Below are 20,757 nucleotides of genomic sequence, written 5' to 3'. Positions count from 1 at the left end.
TGATTAGAAACATAAACAGAGGAGTTGGTCGGAGGCAAGAAATAGAACATAGAACATAGAAGAATACAGCGCAGTACAGGCCCTTCAGCCCTCGATGTTGCGCCGATCAAAGCCCACCTAACCTACACTAACCCACTATCCTCCATATACCTATCCAATGCCCGCTTAAATACCCATAAAGAGGGAGAGTCCACTACTGCTACTGGCAGGGCATTCCATGAACTTACGACTCGCTGAGTGAAGAACCTACCCCTAACATCAGTCCTATATCTACCCCCCCTTAATTTAAAGCTATGCCCCCTTGTCATAGCTGACTCCATACGTGGAAAAAGGTTCTCACTGTCAACCCGATCTAACCCCCTAATCATCTTGTACACCGCTATCAAATCACCCCAAACCTTCTTTTCTCCAATGAAAACAACCCCAAGTGCCTCAGCCTTTCCTCATAGGATTTTCCTACCATACCAGGCAACATCCTAGTAAACTTCCTCTGCACCCGTTCCAGTGCCTCCACATCCTTCCTATAGTATGGCGACCAAAACTGCACACAATATTCCAGATGCGGCCGCACCAGAGTCTTATACAACTGCAGCATAACCTCAGGACTCCGGAACTCAATTCCTCTACCAATAAAAGCCAGTACGCCATATGCCTTCTTCACTGCACTATTTATCTGGGTGGCAACTTTCAGAGATCTGTGTACATGGACACCAAGATCCCTCTGCTCTTCCACACTACCAAGTAGTCTACCATTAGCCCAGTAATCCATCTTTTTATTACTCTTACCAAAGTGAATCACTTCACACTTAGCTACATTGAACTCCATTTGCCACCTTTCTGCCCAGCTCTGCAGCTTCTCTATATCCCGCTGTAACCTGCCATATCCTTCCTCACTGTCTACAACTCCTCCGACTTTCGTATCATCCGCAAACTTGCTCACCCAACCTTCTAACCCTTCCTCCAGGTCATTTATAAAAATGACAAACAGCAATGGTCCCAAAACAGATCCTTGCGGAACACCGCTAGTGACGGCACTCCAAGATGAACCTTTGCCATCAACTACTACCCTCTGTCTTCTTCCAGAGAGCCAATTCCTAATCCAAACCTCCAACTCACCCTCAATGCCATATCTCTGTATTTTCTGCAGTAGCCTACCATGGGGGACCTTATCAAACGCCTTACTAAAATCCATATATACCACATCTACCGCTTTCCCCTCATCTACCTCCTTAGTCACCTTCTCAAAGAATTCAATAAGGTTTGTGAGGCACGACCTGCCCTTCACAAAACCATGCTGACTATCCTTGATCACATCATTCTTATCCAGATGTGCATAAATCCTATCCCTTGCAATTCTCTCTAAGACTTTGCCCACAACAGAAGTGAGACTCACTGGCCTATAGTTACTAGGATTATCCCTACTCCCCTTCTTGAACAAGGGAACCACGTTTGCTAGCCTCCGGTACTCTGGCACTACTCCTGTCGACTAATATTTCGACAAATAACCACCTGACTCCTAAAATCCTCGCCAACGTCGACAGGGGACATGTTATGTGTGTGATGGATTACTCTCCAGTTGCCTGGACGAGTTCAGTCCCCAGTACCACTCAAGAAACTTGGTCGCATCCAGTACAAAGGGACCCACTTGATTGAAACTGCATCCACAAGCATCCGTTCCCTTCACCACTGGCGCTCTGCAGCAGCAGTGTGTACTATCTACAAGTCGCACAGCAGAAATTCACCAAAGATCCTCAGACAACACTTTCCCATTCCACGAGAACTTCCATCTCGAACGACAAGGTCAGCAGATACAGGCAAACTCCACCACTTTCAGGTTCTCCCGCAAGCCACTCACGTAACTGCTTTGAAAGTATGTTGTCGTTCCTTCTCTGTTGCTGCGCCCACATTTTGGAATTGCCTCCCGAATGTGATTCTGGTTAAACCCACACCGGGTGAATGAATAAAAAAAAGGTTGTCAAACTGTAGGTAAACCTCACCATGTGTTGAAAGCAGCATCCTTAATCCCTTTCCCAGTATTTAAGAAACCATTCCGTCGTGTGTAGGGGTGTCAAGGAGTGAGTGTAGTGGAGAAGTGGATGAGTGAAGGCAGGAGAGTCAAAGAGAAATGGACCATTCCCAACATGAATTTCCTCCTGTTAGATGAACAAACTCATAAATCATGGAGAATTCAGACACCATACGTTTGCACCTGGAGAATGATAAACAGAGGCACAGATTAAGATTGCTCAGAGAATGAAAGACGTTTATATGAGGAGTGGCTGACGTCTGTGCTCGTTCTGGACTCAATGCAGTTTAGAAGGATGAGGCGGAATTTCATTCGAATTTATAGACTACTGAGAGGCCTGAATAATGTAGACATGTAGAAGATGTTTCCACGACTCAGAAAGACAAGGATATAAGGGCACAGGTTCTGAGTGGTAGGACCACCCTTATTAACTGACGTTCCGAACAATTTATTCAGCCAGCAACTGGTAAATCTGTGAAACACATCACTGAAGAGGGCTGCAAAGGCCAATTTGTGTGTATTACAGGCTGAAACAGGTAGGTTCTTGATTGGCAATGGGTTCAAACATAATCAAAACAAGGTCGGCAAATGGGGGTGACAAACAAATCAAACATGACAGAATGGGAGAGCCGACTCGATGGTCGAAAGGTCTAATGCTACACCAACGTATAGTCGATTAAATAGACACTTGGATGAAACACGTTAATCGAATATGAAGCGAATGTAGGTAATTCAGTCCCAATAAAACAAAGCCCATTTTGTTTAAATCTGGAGAAACATGGAAAAATAATAAGTGAAGTTCAAACTTATTGGCCAATGAAATGATTGAACTGCCAGGGTAATTGGAGTTCTCCTGTGTCGGACTGAGCAAAACATCCCTCTAATCTAAAACCCGGCATTTTGAATAACAAAAAAGCAGATGGACTGAGCTCTGGAAAAACAAACAGACGCATCGAAGGCTGCCTGGAACAATTGTTCTCCCTTAATTTCCAATGCACAGCTCCACCAGAAATCAACCATGCCTAACATTCTAGACTGAAACTGACCTTGACACCTCACATTATATATAATGGCCTTTTTGAACCTATGCGGATAATGGACACTCAACTCAATCAAGATTCATTCGCAGAGATATCGGGCATTCAGCGTCAATCAAAATGCATTCGCACACATTAACTGTCAGGAAGCCAACTGACCTTAAGGAGAATACCAGAAACAAAATGGACAACATAGATTTGAGGGTACAATACAGAGCTATAAACCGTTAACCCTCACATGACCTGACGGACAAACTTTCCAACAATTTTTTTTTGATAAAGAGCTTCACCACAGGTTCCAGGCCTACCCAACAGCTTCAGAACCAAGAACCACGGAGGCTGAAAAGAGATGCTGAACAGAGACATCAAACAAGAACATCATCTCAATAAAGACATCCGAGAGTTGATATACCAACCAGACGCTATCAGAGCAAAACCTTCCAAACACAGGGCTATTTGGAGGCAAGAAAATCGAAGGCAAGCACCTCAGAAATTGTACACATTTTAAAACGGTACTTCCCTCGGTGGGGAGCTGGAAATCCTGGAATTCCAAAGTTTCCAAACAAGCCGTCAGGGAGGCTATGGCAGGTGTTGTCAGTTCATGGGTCCCTTTGGGTAGGAATCCTGAAGAATGTGTCTGTGATTAAAAGTGCTGTTTGTCTTCTAATAGATTATAATGTGCATTTAATTACTATCCTTCGCAGAATTAAGTTTGCCGTTATTTCTTGCATTCTACCAACCTTGTGTATTGAATGAACACAGAATTTTCTTTTTTTGCCCAGAACAATCGAACTGTTGCTTTCTTCGTGTTTTCGCCATAGTTTTAATACGCCATTGAGGTTGGTCTCTTATGAGAGAGAAGCGACTGGTTGTGGTTCAACTTGAAGGGCCACCACAGCTCCGGTGAGGAAGGAGATTCCTTCTTTTTAACCACTAACCAGGAATGGGAATTAAATACACACTGTTGGTATCATATTGTTCTGTGAACCAACAGCCCAGCCAACTGAGCTAAACCGTTTGCCGTATTACTTTTGTATTCATAAGGAAGTCCAATGGCTGAAACAAGTACTTGGGAGTGATTCAACCCACCTAAAATAGGAAAATTACTGATGACAATCTAGAGACCGGACAGAGGGCGTCTTGATTCTACTCTCAGAGTCATTGGAATTCTCCTGTAGCATTGATTCGTAACCAATCTCCACCCCAAACAGTTTGATTTGATTTTGCGTAGACTATAGGAAATTAAATGTCGTCACAAAGAGAGTGTTTGCAGTTAATCGTTCATATCTAAAACCGTTTTGTCGAAATGATATTGAAAAGTACCGCTGACAGTAAGAGAAAATGACATTGCTGCATTTGCTCCATTCTGTATCTCTGTACATAGGAAAATTTTAGGATCACAGTCTACAGAGGGAGGAATGAAGTGGAGAAAATTGGTTTTCATCAGTTAAGTGGTGTGATGGTTTTAACATTAAGCGGGTTTGTGTACAGCAACACGAATGTCTTCCTTAGTTTGAGGAAATTTCGTGGATTAAAGTTGGATCAAATATGCATGGTGACAGATTGGAAGTTGGGAGGCGTCATGGGACATGCACGTCCTAAAACACCAGTCGCAGTACATAATCACGCAGGTGGTGAAGAAGTTAAGTGGTATGTTGGTGTACTCAATGAGCAGAATTGAGTACAGGAATATGGATGTTTGGTTTCTGAAAACATAATGGGATTAAAGTTAGATAAATCCATAAATATTAATAATCTATATCGCAGAATACATCAGGAATTAACAAAAAAAAACCTTTGGAAACATTAGTGGTCATCTTTGAAGATTCGATAGATTCTGGAATAGTTCCTACAGATTGCAGATTTGGTAATGTAGCCTGAATGTTTAAAATGGGATGCAGAGACAAAACAGTGAATTTTGGACCAGTCAGCCTGATGTTGGCATTGGCCCCAAAGTACGCGAGCCCATTATGAAACAGTTACTCACTGAGCGTGTGTAAAAGAATGAAGTATTATGAAGAATCACCATGAATTGCCAAAAGGGAAATTATGTTGCACAAAACTATTGGAATTGTTCGGGGATCTAAACAGTGTCATTGATTAGAAGAAACCAGAGGGTGTAGTTTTCTTGGACTTTTTCTAATGGCTATTGATAAATCCTACAGAATAGATTAGCATATAACCATTACGACTCGTGACAAAATACTTGCCCAGTACTTTGCATTCTGGTTACTGCGACCAAAGTGATACGATCTTCCTCATACGACCAAAGTGATTCACCTCACACTTGCCCGCATTAAACTCCATTTGCCACCTCTCAGCCAAGCTCTGTAGCTTATCTATGTCTCTCTGTTTCCTAGAATATCCTTCGTCACTATCCTCAACTCCACCGACCTTAGTGTCGTCTGCAATCTTACTTACCCACCCTTCTACGCCCTCATCCAGGTCGTTTATAAATATAACGAACAACAGTGGGCCCAACACCGACACTTGCGGTACACCACGGGACTCCAGGATGAACATTTCCAATCAACCGCCACCCTCTGTCTTCTTTCAGCAAGTCAATTACTGATCCAAACTGCTATATCTCCCACAATCCCATTCCTCCGCATTTTGTACAACACCCTACTCTGGGGAACCGTATCGAATGCCTTGCTGAAATCCATATAAACCACTTCAACCGGTTTACTCTCATCTACCTGTTTGTTCACCTTCTGAAAGAACTCAATAAGGTTTGTGAGGCACGACCTACCCTTCACAAAACCGTGCTGACTATCCCTAATCAAAATATTCTTAACTAGATGATTATAAATCCTATCTCTTATCACTTTTTCCAACACTTTACCAACACCTGAAGTGAGGCTCACTGGTCTATAATTACCAGGGTTGTCTCTACTCCCCTTCTTGAACAGGGGAACCACATTTGCTATCCACCAGTCTTCTGGCACAATTCCTGTCGACAATGACGATTTAAAGATCAATGTCAAAAGCTCGGCAATCTCCTCCCTGGCTTCCCAGAGTATCCTTGGTTAAATCTCATCCTGACCAGGGGACTTATCTATAGTCACACTCGACAGGATTTCTAATACATCTTCCTTGTGAACGTCAATTCCACCTAGTCTAACAGCCTGTATCTCATTATTCTCCTCGACCACATTGTCGATTTCTAGAGTGAATACTGTCGAAAAATATTCATTAAGTGCTTCCCCTATCTCCTCTGACTCCACACACAACTTCCCACTGTTTTCCTTGATTGGCCCTAATCTTACTCTCGTCATTCTTTTATTCCTGAAATACCTATAGAATGCCCTAGGGTTTGCCATGATCCTATCTGGCAAAAACTTCTCATGTCTCCTCCTGGCTCATCTGAGCTCTCTCTTTCGATGTTTCCTGGCTACTTTGTAAACCTCAAGGGCCATAACTGAGCCTTTACATCTCATCGTTCCACTTGCCTTCTTCTTCATCTTGACCAGAGATTCCACTTCCTTCGTAACTACGGCTCCCGCGCTCTACAGCATCCCCCCTGTCTGATAGGAAAATACTTACCTCGGACAAACAGGAGCTTTTCCTTGAATAAGCTCCACAGTTCAAATGTGCCCATCCCTTGCAGTTTGACTCCCCATCCACTGCTTCCTAAATCTTGCCTAATCGCATCGTAATTGCCTTTGCCCCAGCTGTAACTCTTGCCCAGTGGTATACACGTATCCCTTCTATACTTAAGTAATCATAACAGAATTGTGATCGCTATCACCAAAGTGTTCACCTACTTCGAAGTCTAACCCCTGGCCGGGATCATTACCCAGTACCAAATATAATGTAGCTTCGCCCCTTGTTGGCCTGTCTACATACTGTGTCAGGAAGCCCTCCTGCACATAATGGACAAAACACTGACCCATCTATAATACTCGTACTATAGTGTTTACAGTCAATATTTGGAAAGTTGATTTCCCCCATGACAACTACCTTGTCTCTCTCACTCCTATTGAGAATCATCTTTGCTATGCTTTCCGCTACATCTCTGGAGCTATTCGGAGGCCGATGTAAAAGTCCCAACAGGGTGACCGCTCCTTTCCTGTTTCTAACCTCAGCCCATACTACCTCAGTTGACGAGTCCACAAATAGCCTTTCTGCAACTGTAACACTGTCCTTGACCAACAATGCCACACCTCCCCCTGTTTTAGCATCTTCACTGTCCTTACTGAATCATCCAAATCCTGGAACCTGCAACAACCATTACTGTCCCTGCTCCATCCATATATCCGAAATGGCTACAATATCGAAGTCCAACGTACCAACCCATGCTGCAAGTTCACCCACCTTATTCCGGATGCTCCTGCCGTTGAAGTAGACACCCTTCAAACCAATGTCTTGCTTGCTGGTGCCAATTTGCGTCCCTGAACCTTGATTTCGGACCTCCCTTCTTTCAACCTTTTCTGTACTAGAACTGCAATTTTGATTCCCATCCCCCTGCTGGGTAAGTTTCAACCTAATCCAATATCCTTAACGAATTCCTCCCCCCCCCCACCCGCAGGATATTGGTACACCTCTGGTTCAAATGAAGACCATCCTGCTTGTAGACGTCCCACCTACCCCAGACAGAACCCGAATTATCCAAGAGACAAAACCCTCTCTCCTGTAGCATCCCTGTAGCCACGTGTTCAACTCCCCTCTCTCCCTATTCCTCACCTCACTAGCACGAGGCATTAGCAACAAATCAGAGACAAAAACTCTGTTCTTCCTGGCTCTAAGCTTCCATCCTAGCTCCCTGAATTTCTACCTTAAATCCCCATCTCTCTTCCTACCTTTGTCGTTGGTACCTATGTGGACCACGACTTGGGGCTGCTCCCATCCCCCTTCAGGATCTCAAAAATATGATCAGATGCATTCCGAACCCTGGCACCAGAGAGGCAATACACCAACCGTGCGTTTCTCTGGTCCCACAGAACATCCGATCTGTCCTTCTAACGATGGAGTCCCCAATGACTACTGCTCTGTTCCCCTTCCCCCTTCCCTTCTGAGCATCAGGGACGCACTCTGTGCCGGAGCTTTGTGCCGCACTGCTTTCCCCTGGTAAGTCATCCAAGCCGTAAGAAATGCGATAATAATCAGGATGAATCCGTGGCTTGTGAAATGATTAATTAGGAAGGGGTTCAGATTTTTGGGACATTGGTATTGGTTTTCGGGGAGGTGAAACAATTTACAAATTCGATGGTCTACGCCGAGGCCGGACTGGAGCAGTTCCTTTTGGGGTGCTTTTGTTGGGAATGATTTGACCTAATGTTTCAGCGGGATGAGAACAAAATCAGGAGGTTTGTTGACAGTAAGAAGGTTGTAAGGAAAGCCTGTAAGGAACTAGGTCATGAAGTCCGTGTGACGGAGGGGAAGAGTAGGCCGGGAGCAGATGATTAATGTGAACTGACAGGTGGTCTGAGATGATTTTGCTTTCATGCGAGCAGTGTAGTAGGTAAGTCTTGGATTAGAACCTGGGAGTATGATGTTGTTGTTGTTACGGTGTCATGGTTGAGGAATGGGCAAGATTGGCAACGAAGTCGCACACGATACAGCTGTCTCAGGTGTGATAGAGAGAGAGGTAAGAAGGTTTGAGGAGTTGCTTTACTGTTTAGAGTGGATATCACAACTGAGCTGAAGGAGAGCATCAGCGAGAACTGGAGCAGTGAGGCAGTATGAGCAGAACAGAGAAATAGGAAGGGTACAGTAACAATGCTGGGGTTTACGACAGGCCTCCCAACGGTGAGCGTGAGATAGAGGTACAAATATGTAAACAGATTATGGAAAGATATAGGAGCAACAAGATGGTCATATGGGGGAGTTTGATTTTCCCAACTGGGATTCACTTAGAGTTAGAGGTTTAGTCTTTGGAGAATTCGTGAGGAGCAACCAGGAAGATTTTATCGGACAGTATGTAAATAGGTTAACACGGGAAGGGCCGTATTGGACATCGTCTGTAGAATGAGCCCAGCCAGTTGTTTGAAGTTTCCGTAGGGGTTTACTTTGGGCATTATGAATAATTTCCCAAGGTTTTAGAATACTTATGGACAAAGACAAGAGTGGTCCAAAAGGAAGAGTGCTAAATTGTGAGAAGACCAACTATAGCAAGATTCGGCAGGAGCGAGGAAAAATGCAGCTGTTTGAAGGTAAATTCACATTTAATATTTGGAAGACTTGAAAAGAGACATTGATTGGAGTCCAGGACAGACACTTCGCTATGAAAGTGAGGGATAGAAATTGCAAAATTTGTGGTCGTGGATGACAGGTGAAATAGTGACAGCAGCTGAGACGAAAAATGAAGCATATATGAGGTCTTGGTGAAGGAAAACAGACGAAGCTTTGGAAGCATATCGGGAATTTAGGACTCATCTGCAACGAAGATTGAAGACGGCTAAAAAGGGGTCATTCAATATCTTTAGAAACCAGGGTTACGAAAAATCCCAAAACCTTTTATTCGTGTATAAGGCGCAAGAGGGAAACTAGAGAAAGGGTTGGCACACTCAAGGACAAAGGAGCGAAGTTTTGAATGGAGTGAGAGAACATTGGTGAGATTCTTATTGAGTGCTTTGCAATGGTATTCACCGAGGAGAGAGACATGATGGTTGTTGAGTTTAGGAATCGCTGTTTGGTTACTCTCGCGCAAGTTGGCATGAGTGGGGAGGATAGGTATTGGGTATTACAAAAGACATTAAGGTGGATGATTCCTGCTGGGAACCAGCCCAGGCTACTGAGGGAGGCAAGAGCAAAAATATCTGGGACCTTCACAGATGCCTTTCCAGCACACATGAACACAGGTGATATCCCAGAGGGCTGGAGAATTGTTAACATGTTCCCCTTGCTTAAGAAGTGTTGTAAGGGTAATTTAGGTAAGTATAAAGCATGGTGTCAGTAGTGGGGATGCTGCTGGTGAAGATAGTGAGGGATAGAATGTGTTATCATTTTGAAGAAGATTGGACTATCAGTGGTAGGCAGCATGGTTTTTTGCAGGGAAGGTCATGTCTTACCAAATTAACAGTATACTTTGAGGAGGTAACAAAGTTAATTGATGAGGTAAGGGCTGTAGACGTCATATGCATGCACTTCAGTAAGGCGTTTGATAAGGGTCGCTGTAGTCGGACGATGGAGAAATTGAAGCTGCATGGAGTCCAGGGTCTACTCTGTTCCTGGACAGCAGGAGTCAGAGTAGTCGTGGAAGGGAGTTTTTCAAAATGGATAACTGTGGCCAGTGTTGTTCCACTGGGATCCATGATGAGACCACTGTTGTTTGTGATATGCATAAATGATCTGGAGAAAGGTATAGGCGATATGATTAACACGTTTGCAGATGACACTAAGATTGTCAGCAGAGAGTGAAGAGGACGGTCAGAGAACGCAGCAGAATATAGATAGATTGGAGATTTGGCCAGAGAAGTGTGGGAAGGAGTTCAATATAGGCAAATGCGAGGTGATGCATTCTGGAAGATCGAATTCGAAAGCGAAATGCATGATAAATGGAAAAGCCCTGGGAAAATTTGTTGTTCAGAGAGACCTGGCCTTTCAGGTCCTAGTACCCTGAAGTTGGCAATGCAGGTCGATGAAGTGGCCAAGGAGATTTTGGTGGATCATATTTCAGTTCTTTGGACATTCTTTCGGCCACGTTTTGAATACTGCATACAGTTCTGGTCCCCGCATTATCAAACGTTATGGATGCTTTGGCAATGGGCAGAGGAGTTCCACCAGGATATTGTTGGTATGGAGAGCACGAGCGATGAAGCCGGGTTGAATAGATTGGGATTATCTTTATTAGAAAGACAAAAGTTGAGTGGAGTCGAGGTTGAAGTTTACGATATCTTGAGAAGTATAGACATGGTGGTAGCAAAATGATTTTATACAGAATGGGGAACTCCATTAATCGTGTTAATGAGTTCAAAGTGAGAGGGGAAATATTTTTAGAAAATATGCATGGAACGCTCTTTATGGTGGTTGGAACCCGTAATGTGTTGCCAGCGGAGGTCATAGAGGCAGGCACGATGGCGTCATTTAAGATATATCTCGACAGATACATGAATGGGTTGGGGGCAGAGGCATACAAAGCCTTGGAAAACAGCTGAAAGGTTCTTCAGAGGATTTGGATCATCGGAGGCCTGGAGGGTCGAAGGACCTGCTCCTCTCTTGTAATTTGCCGTATTCTTTATTCTTTGAAGCAGTGTAGAGATTGGGTCACATGCTGTTTCTTGGGGAAGAGAGCAGGAATGGTTTAAAAAGACGTTGCTCGGAGAGCAGAGGGGGGACAGCTTCACAAGACGTTTCTAGCATAACCGTGTGGCGATGGGTCACAGGCTGTTGGACGGACAACAGTATAGCTGTATATTCGCAAGCCCTTGCTTGCAGAGCAATGTGGGAATGGGTCACGGGCGTTGGACGGGCAACAGTGTGGTTATATGTTCGCAGGCTGTTGCTTGGTGAACAGTGATGATATGTTGACAGGCCATTGCTTAGAGAACAGAGTCAGGATTGGCTCACAATGTTTGCTAGAGAAATAGAGTTGGCATGAGTTCAAAGGTCATATCTAGTGGAACAGTGATGCCAGTGGAGTTGGTGTCACAGGCTGTTTCTATGAAAACAGAGTGGTGACGGGTTGTTGCGAGGGAACCATGCGAGGATGGCTTCACAGGCCAGTGCTCGGAGAACAGATTGGGGTTTGCTTCATAGGCCATTGCTCGGGAAATAGTCTGGGTATGGTGTTACAGGCTGTTACCAGGAGAACAGGGTTGGAAGAGATGCATAGTCTATTTCTCAGGGAACCGAGTGGCAATGGGTTCACAGGACGTCGCAAGAAGAACAAAGTTGTCATTGGTTCAGAGGCAGTTGTGAAGGGAATGCAATGAGGATGGGTTTATAGACATTTGCTATGGGGTACAGTGGCGATATGGGGTTACAGGCTGTTGTTAGGAGAACAAAGCGGGGATAAATTCACAGGTAGTTGCTGAAAGAACATACAAACGTTGCGACATAGGCCGTAGCTAATGGTACAGTCTGGGGAAAGGGTTACAGGGTGTTGCTAGTGGAACAGGCATTGCGAGGGGAACAGAGCGGGCATCGATTCAGAAGACGTTGCTCGGAAAAAAATGTCGATTGATTCACCGGCCGTTGCTATGAGAACTGACTAGGTGTATGTACACACGACGTGGCTCAGAGAATACTGGGCGATGGGTTGACAGGCTTTTGCTTGGTGTAAAGAGTAAGAACGGGGTCACACGTCACTGATCGGGAAATAGTGTCAGGATGGGATGCAGGCCGTTTCTCGAGGAATGTTAGGATGGATCCCCAAAACTTTGCTGGGAGAGCAGCGTTGGAATGGAAGACAGGTCGGAGAAGAGAGTGGTAATGGGTTCACAGGCCGAATCGAGAAGAACAGAGTGGGAATGGGATTAGAGGCCATTGCTATGGAAACAGAGTTGGGTCGGTGACACAGACTTTTGCTTGAGCAACAGAGTGGGAATTGTTGATAGGACAACAGGCCATTGATAGGACAAGATTTTGAGGACGTGTTCACAAGCCGTTTCGAGTGAAACAGATTAGGGGTAGGATCACACTACATTGTTAATGAAACAGTGTAGACATGAAACGAGTGGCGATGGGTCACAGGCCATTGCGAGGGGGAGGAGCACAGAAGTGGGTTCAGAGGCCGTTGCTATGGGAACCGAGTGGGTATACGTTCACAGCACGTGGCTAGGGGATTACTATGCTGATGGATAAACAGGCTTTTGGAGGGAGACGAGAATGGGAATTCGTTCTTAGGTCGCCGTGAGGAGAACAGTGTGAGCATGAGTTAATACACTATTCCAGGTGAATAAAGTGGGGGTGTGGTCACAGGTCATTGTTTGCAGCGCAGTGGGAATGCGTTCATAGGCTGTTGCTAAGAGAACAGAGTGTGGATGGCTTCACAGTCCACCACTAGAAGAACAGAATTAGAGTGGAGGGAAAAAAGTTGAGATTCTGAAGGGAGATTACATAGAGTTAGGGAGAAATTTAAAAAGGATGTCTTCAAGGGCAGGAATATCCGGATTACTCCCAGCGCTACGAGCTGGTGAGGGCAGGAATAGGAGGATAGAGCAGATGAATGCATGGCTGAGGAGCTGGTGTATGGGAGAAGGATTCACATTTTTGGATCATTGGAACCTCATTTGGGTTAGAAGTGACTTGTACAAGAAGGGCGGATTGCACTTAAATTGGAAGGGGAGTAATATACTGACAGGGAAATTTTCTAGATCTGCCCAGGAGAATTTAAACTTGTGGGGGCGGGGACGTGGTGGTGGGGTTTGTGGGACCCAGGGAGATCGTGAGGAAGGAGATCAATCTGAGGCTGGTACAGTTGAGAACAGACGTGAATAAACAGTCAAGGTAGGCAGGGACAAGGTAGGACTAATAAGTTAAACTGCATTTATTTCAATGCAAGGGGTCCAACAGGGAAGGCAGATGAACTCAGGCCATGGTTAGGAACATGGGACTGGGATATCACAGGAATTACGAAAACATGGCTCAGGGATGGGCAGGACTGGCAGTGTAATGATCCAGGATACAAATCCCTCAGGAAGGATAAAATAGAGAAGAAAGGGAGTGGCATTTTTGATAAGGGAGAGCATTGCAGCTGTGCTGAGTGATGATATTCCCGGAAGTACAGCCAGGGAAATTGTTTGGGTGGAACTGAGAAATAGGAAAGGATGATCACCTTATTGAGATTGTATTATTGACCCCCCAATTATAGGGAAACTGAGAAACAAATTCGTAAGGAGGTCTCAGATATCTGTAAGAATACTCGGGTAATTATGGTAAGGGATTTTAACTTGCCAAACATCGACTGGGACTGCCATAGTGTTAAAGGTTTAGATGGAGAGGAATTTCTTAAGTGCGTACAAGACAATCTTCTTTTTCAGTATGTTGATGTACCTACTAGAGAAAGTGCAAATCTTGACCTACACTTGGGAAAGAAGGCAGGGCAGGTGACTGAGGTGTCAGTGGGGGAGCACATTGGGACCACCGACCATAATTCTATTCCTTATAATGTCACTATGGAAAAGGATAGACCAGATCTAAAAGTTGAATTTCTAAATTGGCGAAAGGGCAATTTTGACGGTTTTAGGCAAGAACTATCAAAAAGCTGATCGGAGGCAGATGTTCGTAGGTAAAGTGATGGCTGGAAAATAGGAAGCCTTCAAAAATGAGATAACAAGAATCCAGATAAAGTATATTCCTGTCAGGGTGAAAGGGGTGGCTGGTAGGTATATGGAACGATGGATGACGAAAGAAACTGAGAGTTTGGTTCAGAAAAAGAAGGAAGCATATGCCAGGTATAGACAGAATAGATCGAGTGAATTCTTAGAAGAGTATAAAGGAAGTAGGAGTATACTTAAGAGGTAAATCAGAAGGGCAAAAAGGGGACATGAGATAGTGTTGGCAAATAGAATTTAGGAAAATCCAAAGGGTTTTTACAAATATATTAAGGACAAAAGTGTAACTAGGGAGAGAATAGGGCCGCTCAAAGATCAGCAAGGCGGTATTTGTGTGGAACCACAGAAAATGGGGGAGATACTAAATGAATATTTTGCATCAGTATTTAATGTGGAAAAGGATAGCGAAGACATAGACTGTAGGGAAATAAATGTTGACATCTTGCAAAACGTCCGGATTACAGAGGAGGAAGTGCAGGGTGTCTTGAAACCGTTAAAGGTGGATGAATCCCCAGGACCTGATCAGGTGTAACCGAGAACTCTGTGGGAAGCTAGAGAAGTGATTGCTGGGCCTCTTGCTGAGATATTTGTATCATTGATAGTGACAAGTGAGGTACCGGAAGACTGGAGGTTGGCAAACCTTGTACCACTGTTTAAGAAGGGTGGTAAAGACAAGCCAAGGAACTATAGACCAGAGAGCCTGACGTCAGTGTTGGGCAGCTTGTTGGAGGGAATCCTTAGGACAGGATGTATATGTATTTGGAAAGGCAAGGACTGATTAGGGATAGTCAACATGGCTCTGTGCGTGTGAAATCATGTCTCACAAACGTGATTGAGTTATTCGAATAAGTAACAAAGAAGATTGATGAGGGCAGAGCAGTAGATGTGATCTATATGGACTTCAGTGAGTCGTTCGACAAGGTCCCCCATGGGAGACTGATTAGCAAGGTTAGATCTCATGGAATAAAAGGAGAACTAGCTATTTGGATACAGAACTGGCTCAAAGGTAGAAGACAGAGGATGGTGGTGGAGGGGTGTTTTTCAGACTGGAAACCTGTGACAGGTGGAGTGCCACAAATATCTGTGATGGGTCCTATACTTATTGTCATTTACACAAATGATTTGGATCCGAGTATAAGAGGTGCAGTAAGTAAGTTTGCAGATGACACCAAAATTGGGGGTGTGATGGACAGCGAAGAGATAACAGATTATGTCAGATTACAACAGGATCTGGACCAGATTGGCCAATGGGCTAGAAGTGGCAGATGGAGTTTAATTCAGATAAATGCAAGGTGCGGCATTTTGGGAAAGCAAATCTTAGCAGGACTTACAAACTTAATGATAAGGTCCGAGGGAATATTGATGAACAAAGAGACCTTGGAGTGCAGGTTCATATCTCCTTGGAAGTGGAGTCGCAGCTAGATAGGATAGTGAAGACGGCGTTTACTATGCGTTCCTTTATTGGTCAGAGTATTGGGTACAGCAGTTGGGAGGTCATGCTGCGGCTGTAAAGGACAATAGTTCGGCCACGGTTGGTGGAAAGCTTGCAATTCTGCTCTCCTTCCTATCAGAAAGATGTCGTGAAACTTGAAAGGGCTCAGAAAAGATTTACAAAGATGTTGCCAGGGTTGGAGGATTTGAGCTACAGGGAGAGGCTGAACTGGCTGGGGTTGTTTTCCCTGGAGCGTCGGAGGCTGTGAGGTGACCTTATAGAGGCTTACAAAATTATGAGGGGCATGGATAGGATAATTAGACAAAGTCTTCTCCCTGGTATCGGGGAGTCCAGAACTAGAGGGCATAGGTTTAGGTTGAGAGGGGAAAGATATAAAAGAGACCAAAGAGTGGTACATGTATGGAATGAACTGCCAGACGAAGTGGTGGAGGCTGGTACAATTGCGACACTTAAGAGGCATTTGGATGGGTATATGAATAGGAAGGGTTTGGCACGATATGGGCTGGGTGCTGGCAGGTGGGACTAGATTGGGTAGGGATATCTGGTCGGCTGGACAGGTTGGAGTGAAAGGTCTGTTTCCATGCTGTACATTTCTATGACTCTATGAGAGAAATCACCGGCCACTGCCATAGGCACTTTGTGGCAATGTGTTTACAGGCCGTCGCTAAGCGAAGAGAATGGGAATGGGTTAAAATATTAATCTATGGATCAAGACTGGAGATTGATTCAACGGATATGGCTGGGGCAACAGACTGGAAATGGATTCACCGGATGTTGCTTTGGTAGCAGATGTGTGATGGGTTCACAGGCATTTGTGAGAGCACAGAGGGGAATGTTTTCAATGGACGTTTGATTAAAAAAAAGTGGGGATGGGTTTCAATACCGTTGCTAGGGTATCAGAGTATGGATGAGCTTAAAGTCCGCTACAAGATGAACATTATAGTCAAGGGTTCACAGGCATCTGTTCGCAGCACAGATTGAAGATGGCCTCAGAGACCGGTGTTGGGTGAATGGAGTGTGGATGGGTTCACAGCGGTTGCTCGCTGAACTGAGTAGCATTGGGTTCACAGGCAATTGTTGGGAGTACAGTTTGCGAATTGTTTCTCAGGACGTTAGCTGGAGAACAGAGATGACATGAGTTCACAGGCCATTGCTAACGTGACACTGGGGGGACGGGGTCTCAGTATGTGGCGAGTAAACTGTTTATGGATTCAACTGCAGTTGCGAGGGGAACACGCTCGGTTTGCGTTCACAGGCCGTTGTTCGGTGAAAAGTGTGTAAATGGGCTCACAATTTTTTTATCGTAGAACAGTGTCGGGATTGGTTCACAGTCCATTGCCAGTGGAACACAGTGGGGATCGGTTCACTGGCAGTTGCTATGGGTACAGAGTGGTAATTGGTTCACAGGCTGTAGCTCGGGAACAAAGTAGGATTGACAGGCTGTTGTTGGGGAAACTGTGGGAGTTGGCTCATTGGCTGTCGTTCGGAGAACAGAGTAGGGATGGGTTCAACAGCCCTCGCTGGGAGAACAGAGTGAGAATGCATTGACAGGACGTCACCAGTGGAACATAATGTGAACGATTTTAAAGGGGGTTGCTATGGGGAAAGAGTAGGAATAAAATCTGAGGCCGTTGCTGGGAGAACAGAGTGGGAATGGTTTCGCAGGTCGTTGCTCAGAGAACACATTCGGATGTGATCACATGTATTTCCTTGGTGAACAGATTGGGGCTGGTGTCACAAGCCATTACTAGACCAGCACAGTAAGGATGGGTTCACAGGACTATGCTGGGGGAACAGAGTCCGGATTGGGTCACAGCAATTGCTCGGAGAACAGAGTACAGATGGTTTTTCAGGCCGTTGCCAGGGAAAGATATTGAGAACTGTTTTACAGGCTGTTGCCAGGAAAACAGAGTGCGGATTGTATCACAGGCTGCTCCGTGGGGAAGAGAATGATGATTGGTTCACAGGCCTTTGCTTGGAGAGCAGTGTGAGGATGGTTTCAGGGAATGTTGCAAAGGGAACATAATTGGGATTGTTCACAGGACTTTGCCAGGACAATGCTGTATTGATCGGTTGACAGACAGTTGATAGAAGAAGAGAATGGGAATGGGTTCACAGGCCCTTACTTTGACAAAAGAAGAGAAATGGGGTCCCAGGCAGCTACTAGGGGAATAGTGTGCATGTGGGTTTACAGGTCGTTTTTAGAAGTACTGAGTACGGATGGGGTGATAGGGGAGGAGAACAGAGAGTTTATGGAATTACAGGACGTTGCTAAGCGAGCAGAATTGGGATGAGCACGGGACGTTGCTGGGAGAAAAGAGTGGAGATGATAATACGCCATCACCTGGTGAAATGTTTGGGCATAGGTTCGTAGGCCGTGGCGAGGGGAACAGATTTGGTATGGGACCACAAGAGATTTCAAAGAGAACAGTGTATGAATGAGCTAACAGGCCTTTACCGGGGAACAGAGTTGGTTAGGGGTCATGGCTTGTTGCAATGGAAGCAGCGTGGGGTTAGGGTCACATACTGTTGATAAGGGAACAGAGCGGGCATATGTCCAAAGGACGTTGCGAGGAGAAGAAAGTGGAAATGGGGGCAAAGGGCGTTACTATGGGAAAAAGTGGGGAATATTTGGGTGACCATTTGTCGGGGACTAGATTGGGAATGGTTTAATAAGCAGTTGCTAGGAGAAAAGTGGGCGGCACGGTGGCACAGTGGTTAGCACTGCTGCCTCACAGCACCAGAGACCCGGGTTCAATTCCCGCCTCGGGCGACTGACTGCGTGGGTTTCCTCCGGGTGCTCCGGTTTCCTCCCACAGTCCAAAGATGTGCAGGTCAGGTGAATTGGCCATGCTAAATTGCCCGTAGTGTTAGGTAAGGGGTAGATGTAGGGGTATGGGTGGGTTGCGCTTCGGCGGGGCGGTGTGGACTTGTTGGGCCGAAGGGCCTGTTTCCACACTGTACGTAATCTAATCTAATCTACGTAATCTAATCTAATCTAAAAAAAAGTGTTGGGATGAGCTCACAGACTGTGGCAAGGAGAACAGTGTAGGGATATGTCACAGGTCATTGCTGGGCGAACATAATGTGGATAGGCTAACAGGCCAATGATTGGGCGACACAGTTGGAATGGGGTCACAGGATGTTGCTAGGGAAACATTGTGGATGCGGTCACAGACTGTTGCCAGGCGAACGGAGCGGTGAAGGGTTCAGAGGCCGTTGGAAGCAGAACAGAACGGAAACGGTATTGCAGGACATTATCATTGGAACAGTGTGGTGATTGGTTCAGAGGCCGTTTCGAGAAAACAGGGAGCATGGGTTAGAAGGTCGTTGATACAGGACGAGAGTTGAGTTGGGCTCCCAGGCTGTTGCCAGGGAAACAGCTTGAGTGTGTGTTGAGATGCTATTGCTAATGAGCAGAGCCAGAGCGGATTCAAAGGATTCACCAACACATTCCACGGGAACCACTTATAAATACGGACACAGTCCCGGGAGTCTCTTGTAAATTTCGACTCAATGCATGCGGTCCACCTGTGAATATCAATACATTTCTTGGAACACCGATTTAAATACTGGCAATCTCCCCAGGATCCAGAAATACCGACACATTACCCAGGCTCTCCCTGTGACAACTGAGATCTCCCGGGACGCACTTGGAACGACCGACACACTCCTTGGGAACCCCCCACCCCAAATGCTGAGGCATATCCCAAAATTCGGGCAAATGCTGACACACTCTGTGGGATACCATGCAAATGCTAATACTCTCCATGGGACCGCCATGTAAATATGAACACACTGCATTGAGCATCCGCTGTAAATACCATCACACATCCCAGGACTCACGTGTAAATGAGGACAGGCTCACTGGGAACACCTCTGTAAATACCAACACACTCCTTGACACCAATCCCTCAAATACAGACACACTCCGTCAGGCAACCCTCTAAATACCAACACAGTCCCCAAGACACCTTGCAAATGTTGACATACTCCCTGTGGCCCTCTAGAAGTACAGACCCTCTGCCCCGTACCCCACACACGAAAATACCGACACACATCTCTGGGGCAATGCCTTGTCTACCAACAAACTCACCAGCACTCTGCAAATACTGACAAGATAGAACGTAGAACAGAGAACAATGCAGTGCAGTACAGGCCCTTCGGCCCTCGATGTTGTGCCGACATTTGAACTACTCTCACCTCGTCCTCCTACACTAAGCCATCATCGTCCATGTGCTTATCCAATAAGTGTTTCAAACGCCCTGATGTGGCTAAGTTAATTACATTGGCAGACATGTAAGCCAAGCTTACAACTCTCGCAGTAAAGAACTGCCTCTGACATCTGTCTTAAATCCATCATCCCTCAATTTGTAGTTATGACCCCTCGTACAAGCTGACGTCCAAGCTGATGTACAAGCAAAAGACTTCCACTGTTTACGATATCTCATACTCTGATAATCTTTTACGTCTCTATCAAATCCACTCTCAGCCTTCATCTTTCCAATGAGAACAGATCCAAGTCTCTCAAGCTTTCCTCATAAGACCTTCCCTCCAGACCAGGCAACATCCTGGTAAATCTCCTCATTTGCTCTCCACCTTTTCCAATCCTTCCACATCCTTCCCGAAATATGGGGACAAGAATTGTGCACAGTATTCCAGGTGTGGCCGCACGAGTGTTTTGTATATTTGCAGCATGATATTGTGGCTCTGGAACTCAATCTCTCTACCAATGAAATCTAACACACCGACTGCTTTCTCATCAGCACTAAACACCTGGGTGGCAACTTTCAGGGATCTATGTACATGGCCACCCAAGTCCCTCTGCACATCCACATTACTAATAATATTTCCATATTCCCACTAGTCAGCCTTCCTGTTATTCTTCCAAAAGAGCATCACCTCACATTTAGCTGGATTGAACGCCATTTCCACCTTTCACCCAATTCTGCAGTTTATCCAACAACCCCGCAACCTGTACATTGCTTCCAAACTGTCCACTAATCCAACGATCTTACTGTC

Source organism: Chiloscyllium punctatum, chromosome 17 (genome assembly GCF_047496795.1).
Source record: "Chiloscyllium punctatum isolate Juve2018m chromosome 17, sChiPun1.3, whole genome shotgun sequence".
NCBI lineage: Eukaryota > Metazoa > Chordata > Chondrichthyes > Orectolobiformes > Hemiscylliidae > Chiloscyllium > Chiloscyllium punctatum.
The sequence above is the reverse complement of the archived record's forward strand: the minus strand, read 5'-3'. Positions refer to the sequence as shown.